We start from the raw sequence: 13,489 nt of genomic DNA, 5'->3' as shown, positions 1-13,489 counted from the left end.
TTACGTTTGGCTCTTTCATTTGATTTAATGCGTTACTGTTGCTGAGTGAGCACCTTGTAAATGATTGTAAAGGCTGTGAGTTGCTTGTCAGGGTACCTGCATGTACAGTACCCCATACTCTGGATATATTTTATCACTTCCAGCTCCTGCTGTAGTATCAGGAGTGGCTTTGGAAGTGTTTGCTTACAATTTTTTCTTCTTCATTGAGGAACTTGCATATATATTTGAGAGGGAAAATTACACTTGGAAGAAAATAGGGTTCTAAGTTCGCATATGTATGTAGCAAGATAAGTGAATGATATAACATTAACACAGAAACAAACCAAAACAAACAAACAAACAAAAAAGCATTAAACTTGTTATTTATTAGATGTAAAAATTCTGCAAAGCAACATTTCAAATTACTTATTCGATCAACCATTTTACCCTAGAAAATAATTTTTGTTTTATATTCACTAAACACAAAAGAATTTGAGTGCCATGATCAAGTTCAGGCCTTTAATTAATTGTCCATAAGTGCAAGAAATGCAAGGAACGATTGGTTTGCTCTACAAAAGAGACTGCTGTTGTAGTATTTGGCTTTACAAGTGTGTAGTTACATTCTTTAGTGTGGTGACTGAGGCATGGTGTCTCCCCCAACATTCAGGACTCAAGCATTGTATGAAGTCTTGTATAGTTCTTTTTCAGGTCCTCTGTACAGGGCTTGAGTTTCATCTTTAATCAACAGCCAGCTGTTAGGGCTGCCACTGATTCCTGACCTGTAACTACCCCAGAACTTTGTCCTGCTGGCTGGCTTCTCAGAGTCTCCTGATATTCATGCTACAAGGTTGAAAGTGGCAAGAAATCCTTTGCAAAGGTACCAGGAGATTTGCACCTTTGCACTACAAATCAATCCAAACACTGAATGCACTAAACCTGTTTTCCCCACACTCATTTCCCCCTTAAATTGTGCCCTGCATTTCAGATTGTAATTAAGACTAACAATGTGAAATCAAGCAAGTTTGCTTGAACCTGCCTCTAGAAAAAGGTCAGTTGGCAAACTAAATGCACAATATCCTTGCTGATGAGATCCATGTTTTTTGCTGAACTGTCTGATTATGTGTTTTAGTAGAAATTGTGTAACGTTTCTAATGCAATGCATTTATTTCAGTAAGTTGCAACCATACACACACTTGGTAAGTATTATAGATTTTAGTTGTCAGGAAGCATTTACTTCGTTGTCAGCTCTATCTACTGTATTCTTGAATTCTGAAATACATGGTACTGCCAAACAGCAAACATGTATTTTTATCTCAGGAAGAATTATTACAAGCCATGAATTGCTATCAGTTCTCTATCTCTTTCACCTCGGAAAAGAAGCTTGTTTTTTTAAAAACATTCCATGTCCCTCAGATATGTGTTTTAGTAAACACATATGTAAAGGAAAGGCTAGAACAATTACAAGTTTTCATTGCTGTTATTGCTAATTATGTAGATAGCTCCTTTTAGAGCTGGCCATGATAACTAACTAAGTCTAGATTTATCCTTCTTTAGCTGGGGGAAATAGCCTCACATCTGTTAGAAGATTATTACCCGATTAGAACATATGAGATCATAAATACTTTACATCAAGCTTAGGCCTCAACAATGCACATGCTCTGAATTTCTGTCACAGTACATACAGCCAGGATGCTCAGATGAAGGGGCTGATATATTATGAATACCTACATTCTAAGTACTTGGTGAACAGGTGACTAGGACTATGTATTGTAGGAGAGGCAGGAGATCTGGGAGTAAAAGATGAGCCTCTGTGCATGTCATGTATGTGTTTCTGCTCATTGGAGAATGAAAAGCAAACGTAAGAGTTTTGAGAAATTTTCTGATCTTCCTCAACTAAGTTATATGCTTATGGCTTTTTAATGGCTCTGACCTTCTTTGCCAAGCAGCTACATTCAACTTAATGTTTACTTGCTGCGAGATGTTAGTCAGAATAAATTGTTGCTAAGTTATCACGAAATGCATCTTTCGGTATTTCCATATTCAATGGTTTTGATTTTATCTGATAAACTCAAGCATTGCACTAGGGAAAAAGTAAACTGTATTATTAACATGGATTGTTGAGAAAAAGTCTCTTTAAAATGACCAGGAATTCCAGGATGCAATATTAAGTATTTTTGAGATAATTGTATTAAGTCTAAAAAGATACTCAGTTCAGATCCATAGCAGCCTGGCAGAGACTAAGGCAGAAGTCAAACTCAGATCTAATTTAGGGTTTTTGTGGTTTGCTTTGTATTTTTTAGTTTTTAGTGGCTCTTACCTTTCGTGGACATATTCATTGCCCTTTTCTAGTCTTGTCTGAAATTCAACTATACAATCTACTGACAACCTATATGTCACATTTTTCACTGATTAAAAAAAGATGGGTATTATTTCTCTATAAAGTTACCACATAGAAAACTCTCTACACTGATTGAAGAAGGTGGTTAATAAGCAATATGAACAAAGGTTGTGCTATATAGCTCCTGAGAAACATTTCTGCATATCATAGAAGAATGTCCAAGCTGTAGCTGAATGTTATTAATACTTACACTTTGACTCAGAATTATTCTCAACATTTGCCCTATGCTTGTTGATTAGAAAGTTACCTCAGCCTGAAACAAGGGGCTCTGTTTCAGCTCAAGAACCTGATTGAAAATCTTTAAAGGTATTTAGGTCTTAAACTATTCTGGTGTCTCTTTTCCAAATAAATTGATAGAAGATAGGATCTGAAATAATTTTATGGTTCTTGGTATAAAGCTCTTAGTTTAGGAGCAATAGAATAATCATTGTTAGGGTGCAGTCAGTAGTGGGGGACAAATACTGGCAATGCCATTAGTGCAGACTGGTTTAGTGTTTGACTTTTAGAATTTACTCAAATTTAGTCATGAGGAAGATGTAAATTTTGAAGATGAGTTTGAATGAATGGGTGCTGGTAACTTCAGAGTTGAGAGAGGGATGATAATTATGCAGGTCAGCCTGTGATAATGCACAGAATTAGAAGTGGAAGGAGGAAAGAAACAGAGTATCCCAAACAGCGTAATTCATAGAGCAGAAAATTATTTATAGGACATTAACTCCTAAGAAAAAAAGGATTAAGACATGACATGACCTGGGCATGAGGAGTGTGAAGTACTATGTTCACTTTGCACTTTCTGAAATCAAGCTGGCTGTCTGGTCTGTTCAGTTACTCTATGATTAAGGCTGTGGTGGGCATGTTCAAAGAAGAAAGGACAATGCTGAAATGTGATCCCCAGTTATCAAAATGGCTACATGGGTCTGTGAAAAGTCAGAAGGAAATTATGGCAGCCATTAGAAAGCCTAAATATATATCTGTAATAATACAGCCAGGCTAGAGTCAATCTTCAAATCAATGAAACACAAAAAAGTGTTGAGACTCTTTTTGTTTCTTGCTACTGCATTTTATACTCAAATGTGTGGTGCATGCTTTTAAAGTACCATTTGGTTTATTGCACAACATGAAAAAATATTGCCTCTTTAAATAATGTTTTCTAGGTAATGTTTGCCTACAGAGAGGAAAAAAAAAACAAAGAAAGGATACACTGTAAGACAAGAGATGAAGAAAATAAAATATCCAAAGTTAAAAACTGGAACTAATAAAGTACTTTTCATCAAAAACAACACTGCAAAAGGTAGGAATTTTTTCTATATATATATTTTTTAAAGAATTACTGTTGAATAAAATGTTTTATTCTTTAAAATAATCTAAAAGGAAACAAAACAAAACCCCACAACTTTTTTGATAAAACTACTCTTTTTCTTTCTGGAAGCTTTGTAGGAACTGAGAAGAGCCCAGTTCCAAAATACATTTGCCAAACAAGTCCACCTGAACTCAGCTCAGTTTCTCATGCAAGGAGATGTAAGATGGTATCTGTCTCTGCAGTGCAGAGCAGCTTTTTGTGTGTGTCCTAGGTAGGCAAGTACTCAAGACAAGAATGGGAAAGAAGGAAGGCATTATCTATTGCATGGTTTCCCTTTCCTAGAAATTCCATGTTAGACAATAAGCTGGAATGAAAACTGCTGTTCTGTGAATTGAAATAGAGGCCCCCCAAAAGAGAAGTGTTGCAGAACTCATGGGTGGCCAGGGATACCTTTGCCATATACAGCAGCAAACTCCTTCCCAGACCTGTAAGGTCTTATATAAAACTAAGTCCTCAAAATGGTCTGGGAATTAAATTCAGTTTGAATGCCAAAGCATTTGTAAACAAGGATCAAAGAATAAATGCAATGATATTAATTGTTATTTGGTTATTAGAGGAGACACTGTAGTTTATATTGGCTTGATTAGTAACAGATTTTGTTTTGCTGTGCGTGCACCTTAATCTTTAATTTAAAGTCTTCTATAAACTTAATCCCTGAACATTTGAGACTCCATCAGATTTTTAAGGTTATTTTGCATGGCATATGGTTTAAATGGTTATATACTTTGTGTTCTTTACCATGGTATTTATGTCTATTAAGAAAATCACCCTTTTTTAAGTCAGTTTGTGAAAATACTGTGTTTGAACATCTGTCAAGGGATGAAGATTAGCAGAATAGACATAGGATGCCAGTATATTATATTTTCTGTTATCCTGTATACTGTAATTATCTTGATCCTCAAACAACTCTGCGACAGTTACACTTTTGCAAACTTGATTTTGCTGCAAATTCAAAATTTATTTCATCTGAATCTAAATTAAACTAGTATGTAACAAGATTTATTTATTTTTTACATTTCTATCATAGATGATTAAAAAGCAGTAAAACACAGGCAGATTCAAATTTTATTTAAAAGACAAGCTCAGAAAAAATCATTCCATTTTGAGGCAGTATAAGAATCTTTTCCAAAATGAACTTTATTTGAAAAAATGGATGAACTAAGTAGCAAAACTGGGTAGAAATGGATGCCACAGATAGTAGGTGTGCTTGGAAGTGAGAAGTAAATCTAAACCATAGAATCATAGAATTGTAGAATGGTTTGCGTTGGAAGGGACCTTCAAGATCATCTAGTTCCAACCCACCTGCAGGAGCAGGGACACCTTTGACTAGAACAGGTTCCTCAAAGCCCCATCCAACCTGGCCTTGAACCCTTCCAGGGACAGGACATCCACCACTTCTCTGGGCAACCTGTTCCAGTTTCTCACCACCCTCACCACCTCTTCAAATTTCTTTCTTATATCTAATGTAAATCTACTCTCTTTCAGCTTAAAAATCCCTCATCCTATCCTTACACCTCCTGATCAAGAGTCCCTCCCCACCTTTCCTGTCCCCCCTTTAAGCCCTGGGAGGCCGCTCTAAGCTCTCCCCCAATCCTTCCCTTCTCCAGGCTGAACCCCCCCAGCTCTCTCAGCCTGGCCTCCCAGGGAGCTGCTCCAGCCCCCCCAGCATCTTCGTGGCCTCCTCTGGCCCCGCTCGAGCAGCTCCGTGTCCTTCTGCTGTTGGGGGCCCCCGAGCTGGCCCCAGCACTGCAGGGGGGTCTCCCCAGAGCGGAGCAGAGGGGGAGAATCCCCTCCCTCGACCTGCTCGCCACACTTCTCTTGATGGAGCCCAGGATACAGTTGGATTTCTAGGCTGTGAGTACACATTGCCAGCTCATATTCCATTTTTCATCCACTAATACCCCCCAAGTCCCTCTCCTCAGGGCTGCTCTCAATCCACTCCTCGCCCAGCCTGTATCCATGTTTGCGATTGCCCTGACCTATGGGCAGGACCTTGCCCTTGGCCTTGTTGAACTCCATGAGGTTTGCCCGGGCCCACCTCTCCAGCCTGTCCAGGTCCCTCGGGATGCCATCCCTGCCCTCCAGCGTGTCACCCACCACACAGCTCGGTGTCACTGGTGAACTTGCTGAGGGTGCACTCAAGCTTTCTGTTTTGAGAGCAAGGTAATAAGAATGATACTAGGGCAATTTTAAAAAGAAAGGGAGAAAGAGTCCTTGATCCACACTTATAAAGGTATTCTTTGAGTTTCCCTAGTTATTCTTCCCAACCACTGCCTCTGACTATTCAGGATGTGTAAAATGCTGGATGTAGTCAATGGCAACAACTGGGAAAAACCAATGAGGCATGTAATCTTTTACTGAGGGTAACCAGCCAGAAAGTGATCCTTAGAAAGGTGTAATACATCTGGAGTAGCTCCATTCCCAGACTAAGGGTAAGAATTCTTCCCTCATCTACTCCCACCACAGAAATAGTCCTCAGCCCAAATCACTTTTTTTTTATCTTGGCAGTCGTTTAGTTACCTCAGTGCTGTATAAAGAATCAAATAGATGCAGTGAAAAGCCTGACAGCAGTAATAGGCCAAAGTCTCCAGGGCGGGCCAAGTATTAGCTTCTGGGTTGGGATAAATGTCTGAGGGAATGGGAAGAGTGTGAAGAGAGGAAAAGGAGAAAGATGGTCTTTTGTTCTGGCTATTCTGGTCACATTCCACAAAAAGGGGCAATAAAATAACAGTAGGATAATTGTATCAAATGTATAACCCTTTTTATTGTTGATATGCACCAGAAAGAGAAGGAAAACCCTTACTTCTCCTGATGGCAAATGTGTGAAGTTGAGTATGGTGGTCATGTATTTCTGTAAATTTAGATTCAGTATTATGTTCATATGTTGCTTCATATGAAGTGTTGTCAAAGCTACAATAAATCCATAGTACAAAATATGAAGGAAGACTATTTTGATGCATCCAGTAAAAATAAAAAAATCCAGCTTTATGCAAGATCCTTACAATTTTCTGATGTGTTAAGCACAAAATGTGTACTGTTACCACATGCATTCAGCAGGCATAGTGCTTTGTGCAAAGTCCAGTGGGAAAGCTAAGGTACAGGGGTTAATGTTGACATAAAGGCCAAATCCTGATTTCTTTGATGTTAAGAGGAAAGTTTTCACTGAGCCCAATGGGATTAAGATTTAGTGTACATGTTCTTGTTTCTTTCAAGTTAGTGTAGTCTTAACATTGCTCAAATCTATTAAATAGTCTTTACTAGTTCTACTTTGTTGAATAAAAGAAAAATCTGTGTTTAGAGCAACCTCTTTACTCCAATGTGTGTACCTGACAGATACTCAGAACTCTGATATTTAAAACTGAAGTCTCATGGTACCATACAAGTAATTCCTTTCCTTTTTTTTCTGTCCAAACAAAAATCTCAAACTGAGAGGAAACTGCAACTGGAATCAGTAGATTTTGGTTTTAAAATCTTTAATAAAAGATATGTTTTTATTATTTACTTTTTAACCTATAGGCATCTATAGCAATAACTGGCATGAAATTATGGACTCTTAAAAAGGGCTTACCTTTTTTCATGCCTTCAGCATTGTTTAAAGACCTATTGGGTTCTGTAAGCAAACAAATATTCTATCTTTTATATTAAAGGACTTTTTAGAAACAATCTGTAGTTAAAATGCTTTGGTCTACAGCTATTTCTTACCCGAGGTACTGATGGTGTAGTCATGTAGGCATTAAACAGAAGAAGCAGCTTCAATGCAGATATTCTTTATGTGATTGACAATTGCTGTACTAGTGTTATGTCTGAGCAGTAAGACATATAATTTTCTTAAATGTACAAGATAAAATCTTCTTTAAAATTTTCATGCTGGAGAAGCAGTTAAAAACAAAAACCACTTACAGAAAGTCACAAGTGATGTGTATTCCAACACGAAGCCCAGAAATGGAAAAATAATCTTTCGTGTCTTTGTATCTGTAAAAATACTCATCTTATAGAAAAATACTGACTTAGAAATCAATTAATATTTCATGTTTTTGAAGAGTAAAAAAAACCATTGGATGTAACACAACTTGTAGGTGTGAGGACTGTGGAGATCCATTTTGCCACAAAATTTAAATTTCAATTTAAAATAATTTATTCCCAAAAATTTTTAGAAGGAAAATAAGCTTGCTTTATTACCATAAATGTGCTAAATTCATTGCTATGGTTCAAAAAGCTTATAGTTGGAATATTGACAAACTAAAAATGCATTTTAAATTGCTGTCTGTTTAATTCAGCAAATTTGATTTTTGTTTCTTTGATACAAAAAATATACCTAAAATGACATGTATGTTTACATAACCTATGGCATTTGGCATTAGGTCCTAGGAAGTAATTCAGCTCATTAAAAGATAGGATTGAAGGAGTTGTACAAGCCCTCTGTCTCACCTGGGGTAGTTTCACATCTGCAATTGAATTTTAGAAATCAAATGCATTAAGTTCTAAAACAGCACAGAAAGAGTGACTACTTCAAAGGATTTTTAAATTGAAAAAGAAACATAAACCAAAACCCAATAATTTATACAAATGTTTTACAACCAGTACAATCAATTGTGTATGGAAAAAAGTGATACCTGTTTAGAGAAACAATTTAGTTTTTAGATTTAAGCTAACACTGCTTAACCATTTGTTATTCTAACCATTCTACTCAGTTCAGGTCTAAAATAGTCCATAATGCATATATATCGCTGCATATATCTGCATAGATTATACACTAAGCGTTTAAGTTTATATTTACAATTCAACTTCAGTTTCTTGAAAGTAGGTCTATTTGCATTGCTCCTAATTCTGCAGTAGGTGGCAGTGGGTAGTGGAGAATATACAAGAATATACAGTTTAGATGTCATCACATTTTTAAGGGAAGCTTAAAAATGGCCAAGTTTTTTTCTGCTTTTGAGTTACATATATATCAAGCAGAAAGGGACTGTCAAACAGAATTTCTAAATTGTCATGATTAAATAGTAAAGTATTATGAAAATAAATTAAGCTGATAACAGAGTCAAATGAAGATACAAATATAGTACACATCTCTGTAAATAAGTATGAAGCTAAGTCCACACAAGAAAACTGAACTGAAGGCTTAAACTCAAGAGAAGATTCTGCAGAGTAGCTTTGTAAGTTAGGAGAATGCAGTGAACACAGTTTACAAATAGAAAAAGAAAACTGCCATTTCAGTTTTATCTGTATTTCTTTGGAAATTGTTTGCATTAATTCTCAATGTTGCACTAACTTTTGAAAATAGCACTGTAATTGATGAAGTGGAAAACAGTGGGATGGGAGAGGTTTTAGGCATGATGGTGATAGTGTGGAATATTAACAAAGTTTCAATAGGTTGATTGTGTGGGAGGATAAATTGGGAAGATTACAACAGAGCTCTTAATTTTGCATTCCTTGCACACCTGAAATATGGGAGCTTGAGGGTATAGAGAATGTGAAATTGGATGAAAAAGTCTGTCAAAGAAGAACATTCTAAGTCTCGTTTATTATTGATTCCTGTTTCTTGCTTATCTGAAAACCTGGCTTGGTAGATTTATATAGAAAGTGCTCAGTCAGCACTACCGATTATTCTCACATTTTCACCAGTGTATTTGGAGCCCCAAATAGAGAGAGTAAGACTTTTAGAAGTACAAGACATCCACTAGCTCACATCTCAAATACTTTGAACTGACCAGTAATTAGGAGTTCTTGTTTCATTTTGTTTCCTGTTTTAATCTCCAACTTTTAAAAGTATGCAGCTGGAAGCTATTGAGTGCATACTGTTTTGAAAAGCCTGGTCACGCATACTGCTGGACCTGGACTTTGGAACTAGCCAAGGTAAAATTCCTATTGAAACTGTACACTTTTTTTTGTTTACAATTTTGTGGCCAAACTCTGCCTCCAAAGACTTCACATAGTTAAATAGTAAGAAAATGTGAAGTTAAACAATATAATTGTACTTAATTCTGTAATCATAAAGGTTAGTCAGTGATTAACAGATATTATCTTTTGTATTAATTAGTAGTTTATACTACAAGTAGATATAAGCAAATCAACAGAAACAGAGGCAAAATGCTGACTCATTTAAAATCGGTTGAAGTTTGGCTGTTGATTCAGTAGTAGTAAGATTGTTGTAATCTCATTATGTTAGTTACTTATTATCTAGTTATCTGTAAAATTAAAAATAAGAGTAGTGTTTTGATAAAACTGATAACTATGAATTACTTACAATGTGTTTAAAAAAAAAATATGGAACACATGCAAGAAATAATGGTCACCTCTTGAAAGAAATAGACAGACTTTATTGTGTCTTCAGTTGAAGAAAAGGCTCCAAATTTAGACCCCAAAGTAACAGTACTTTTGTTAAAAGGTGCCCATTTCACATTTAAACTAAAAGGAAATCACTGACCCTATTAAACCATAGTTGAATATTTTCTTGATTTACTTCTACTTTATCAAGTTTTATGCTGTAAATTGAATGTTCTTAATGAAACTGTGATAGTTAAGAAATCATGCATTAATAACTTTGATTGTATTTGTGTGTGTTGTGTCTTATTCTTTGATAACCTTTTATGTTGATTAAGGTGCATCAAACATTGCATTGTTCTCTTGCAAACTGAATAATAGACATCTGTGTTATAAATCTTCAGTCATGCCGAACAGTTGTTCCCAAGACATGTCAAAGTTCTCTTTGGAATGTATCCAGATTTTTCATTTTCTATGTTGTTGTTTATGTCTTTTGTTATACTTTTAGAGATAATGAATTCTTGTTGTCTGACTAAATTTGGTTTTCTTTTTCTTATAAGTAAGAAGTTACCTTTTGGTGCTGTACACTTAATTTCTATTCATATGATTTTACCATCAATGTTTCTGCATTATAAACCTTTCAAAGACTGCTCTTGCTGTCATTGATTGTGATTGTTTAGCAGTTTTTTAAATCAGAAAGTTACTGGTTTTAGGCTTCTAGGAGTTCCTCATTCTTTCATGGACAATGCCACAAATGTCTCCAAATTTTTCTGGGTAACAGGTGGAAAAATTAAAGGTGTAATATAGCATTCATTGTTAACTACAAATTTTGACACTCACAAATAACTTCTGACTTTAAAATAGACCTAACTGAAGCACTGCTTCCTATGCGTTAAGTGTTGGGATTTGGAGCTTTTTTCAGCTTGATTTCTTTGTAAAATTTTTCACTATTAAAAAATTCTGCTCTTCCTTAGGCCATTATAAGAAGTCCTGTAAAATACCCTGGTGCTGAATTAGGCTGCCAGACAAAGAATCAAGTCTGAAATTAAGATATGTAAAAACTATAAGAAAAATGGAAGAAAAAAAGTGATGCTCTCTAATACAATGTGGTTTGGTGCTGTCAAGAAAAAACATTGTAATTGATTATATATGTTTTTACTAGATTAATGTAAATAAATTAAACTAGGGAAATTGTAATTTTTGTTCTTTTTATTGCTAACCTGCCAACATCTTTATGCTTGTACAGAAGAGTGCAGACAAAAACTCTTCAGGATACGTGAATTGTGCTTGCTGTGTCAGTAAACATTAGCTGAACATCTGGTCCAGATTGGATTTGAAGGCAAGGTATGACTTAATTTGTCTGTACACAAATAAACAAGAAGAAAGAGTTAAAGCATGAGAATATCCTAGTAATGGTAAGGGAGTGCCTGGGGGCTAAAAGTTCTGAACTCTACTGTGCAAGTCACAAATGTTTTGCACCTTTTATGCTTTGAAGCTCTTCTGCTCTGACATGTGCAGAATTCTCTGTGGAATTTTGAGTACCCAAATATCTCTCTCAGTGCCCCTCTGCTGTGCTTTCTTGGTCTGACAGAGATAAGACACCCTGTGTCAGGTTCCCTGGTGAGATAAAAAGAGATCAGAGCTGAATTTGGCCTAATCACTGTCTCCATGAAGTGTCCGTTAGTGTGAATCTCAGTAGTGAGATACATCAGCTTTAGAAGATGAGTGACCATCACCAGTTTAACAGATGCTGAACAATAGTTATCCACATTAACAGCATTGTATTGACAGAGAAGTGTTCTGACTGAATATCAAGGCCATAGAGATCTCCAGATGAAAATATCTAGGAAAATTATTAACGATGAGAACAGCTTCATTTTTGCAAACCTGCAATAAGCTCAGAGCTGAGCATGATGAATGATGTAGAAAATGTGAGTAGGAGGTGGCATGTTCTTGAACAGAAAGTTCTCCAGCATGCTTCCCCACCTCCCTACGCGATCTCAGTTTTTAAATGTGCATGAGAATACATGGCTACTTGCCTGATAATGCAAAGACAGTTGTGGCTTAATATTAGCACCAATTTTCCCTTTCTCCTAGAAGTTTCAAAATTATAAGATTGGGGTGTAATATTTTTTTTTTATTTCCCTCCCCTCCACCACCCCCCTCCCAAATGAGGCAACTACCATAATGTGAAGAGTAGCATAAGTTTGTGAAACACTAAACAGAGGTATAAGGATGCTGTTCCCTCTGAAATACACACAGAATTAAAATGTTAAGCTTGAGGAAAAGATACTCTTGAGACAAAGAGAAGATGGCTTCTGTTAATGTGATTATATTTTCTATGCACTGTTATAGTTTTGCATAGAACATCTCCAACCACCCTTCTTGAATCTAAAATATTTAGAGAATAATTTAAAACATAATTTTCTAGAAAATTGAAACTATCCACAGTTGCCTTCCTAACTGCCACCATGTCTCTGGCTTGTTCATTCCTAACACTGATATGACTGATATGACTGATGAGTAATTGTTTTTCTTCTCCTTGCTTCCATTTGTAATTTTCCCTCAATCCGGTTTTAGCATACACATTTGATGTTTAACTGTTTTAAAAAAATAATAATTTGAATGTCCAAAGGGCAGAGATTGCCAAAAGATAAACTGTTACATGAATAAAAGAGAACAGGATAGAAAGTAGTGTTAACATACAGTATGAAAATTTTACTCTGTTTGATTAAAGTTTTTTATTTTCTTATAAAATCAAAGACCTGAATGAGGTCTGTAAACTGCTCTGAAGTAAAATGAAATCTCGTATGTCCAGTCCAAAACTTAAAGCACCCAGGAAGCAAGCTGCCCAATCCAGTGCAGTGAATAAGAACAGCAGGTTGAGCTAGCCTAATAAAACTTCTAAAAACTATCTATAGTTCTGAGGCTCAGTATGTCTTACTATATTGTTGGTTTGAGACAAAACTGTGCATTAATTTCTTGTAATATGACAGAGGTCTATGGCTTATTCTTTTGTTTTTCTTCATAGTGTCCAGCTATCTTCCTGAATGATATTATAAAGGTTTGCGATATATTAGCCAGTTCTAAACTCTTAACATGCTTTTAATAGCTGCCAGAGGTAGCATGTCTCTTCCTCTACTTGTCACTTCTTGCTACTACTTACTGTAGTTGCCAATTTCCAGCTGACAGAATGGCTGAGAGGAGAATTTGCTGCACTTGTTTGTTATTTTTTTTTTTTTTCTTTCTCACTCATTGCTTTTTAAGCATTTTTGCTTTAGAACAGGGCTATTTTTAATTGTTGAAGAAATATTCACTCAGTAAACACTTTGACCAGGATTCCATAAACCATTTTGGTTCTGTATTCTAATTCAGAAGATGATCTGTCAGAATTAATTGAGAATGCCTTAATGTAATCAAGTCCAGTTCATTAGGCAAACACTTAAATTATTAATTTAAATACTGGGTAGTTCAACAGTGTTTATGACAGT

Source organism: Tyto alba, unplaced genomic scaffold (genome assembly GCF_018691265.1).
Source record: "Tyto alba isolate M040663 unplaced genomic scaffold, T.alba_DEE_v4.0 Super-Scaffold_8, whole genome shotgun sequence".
NCBI lineage: Eukaryota > Metazoa > Chordata > Aves > Strigiformes > Tytonidae > Tyto > Tyto alba.
Note: the sequence above shows the minus strand (reverse complement) of the source record.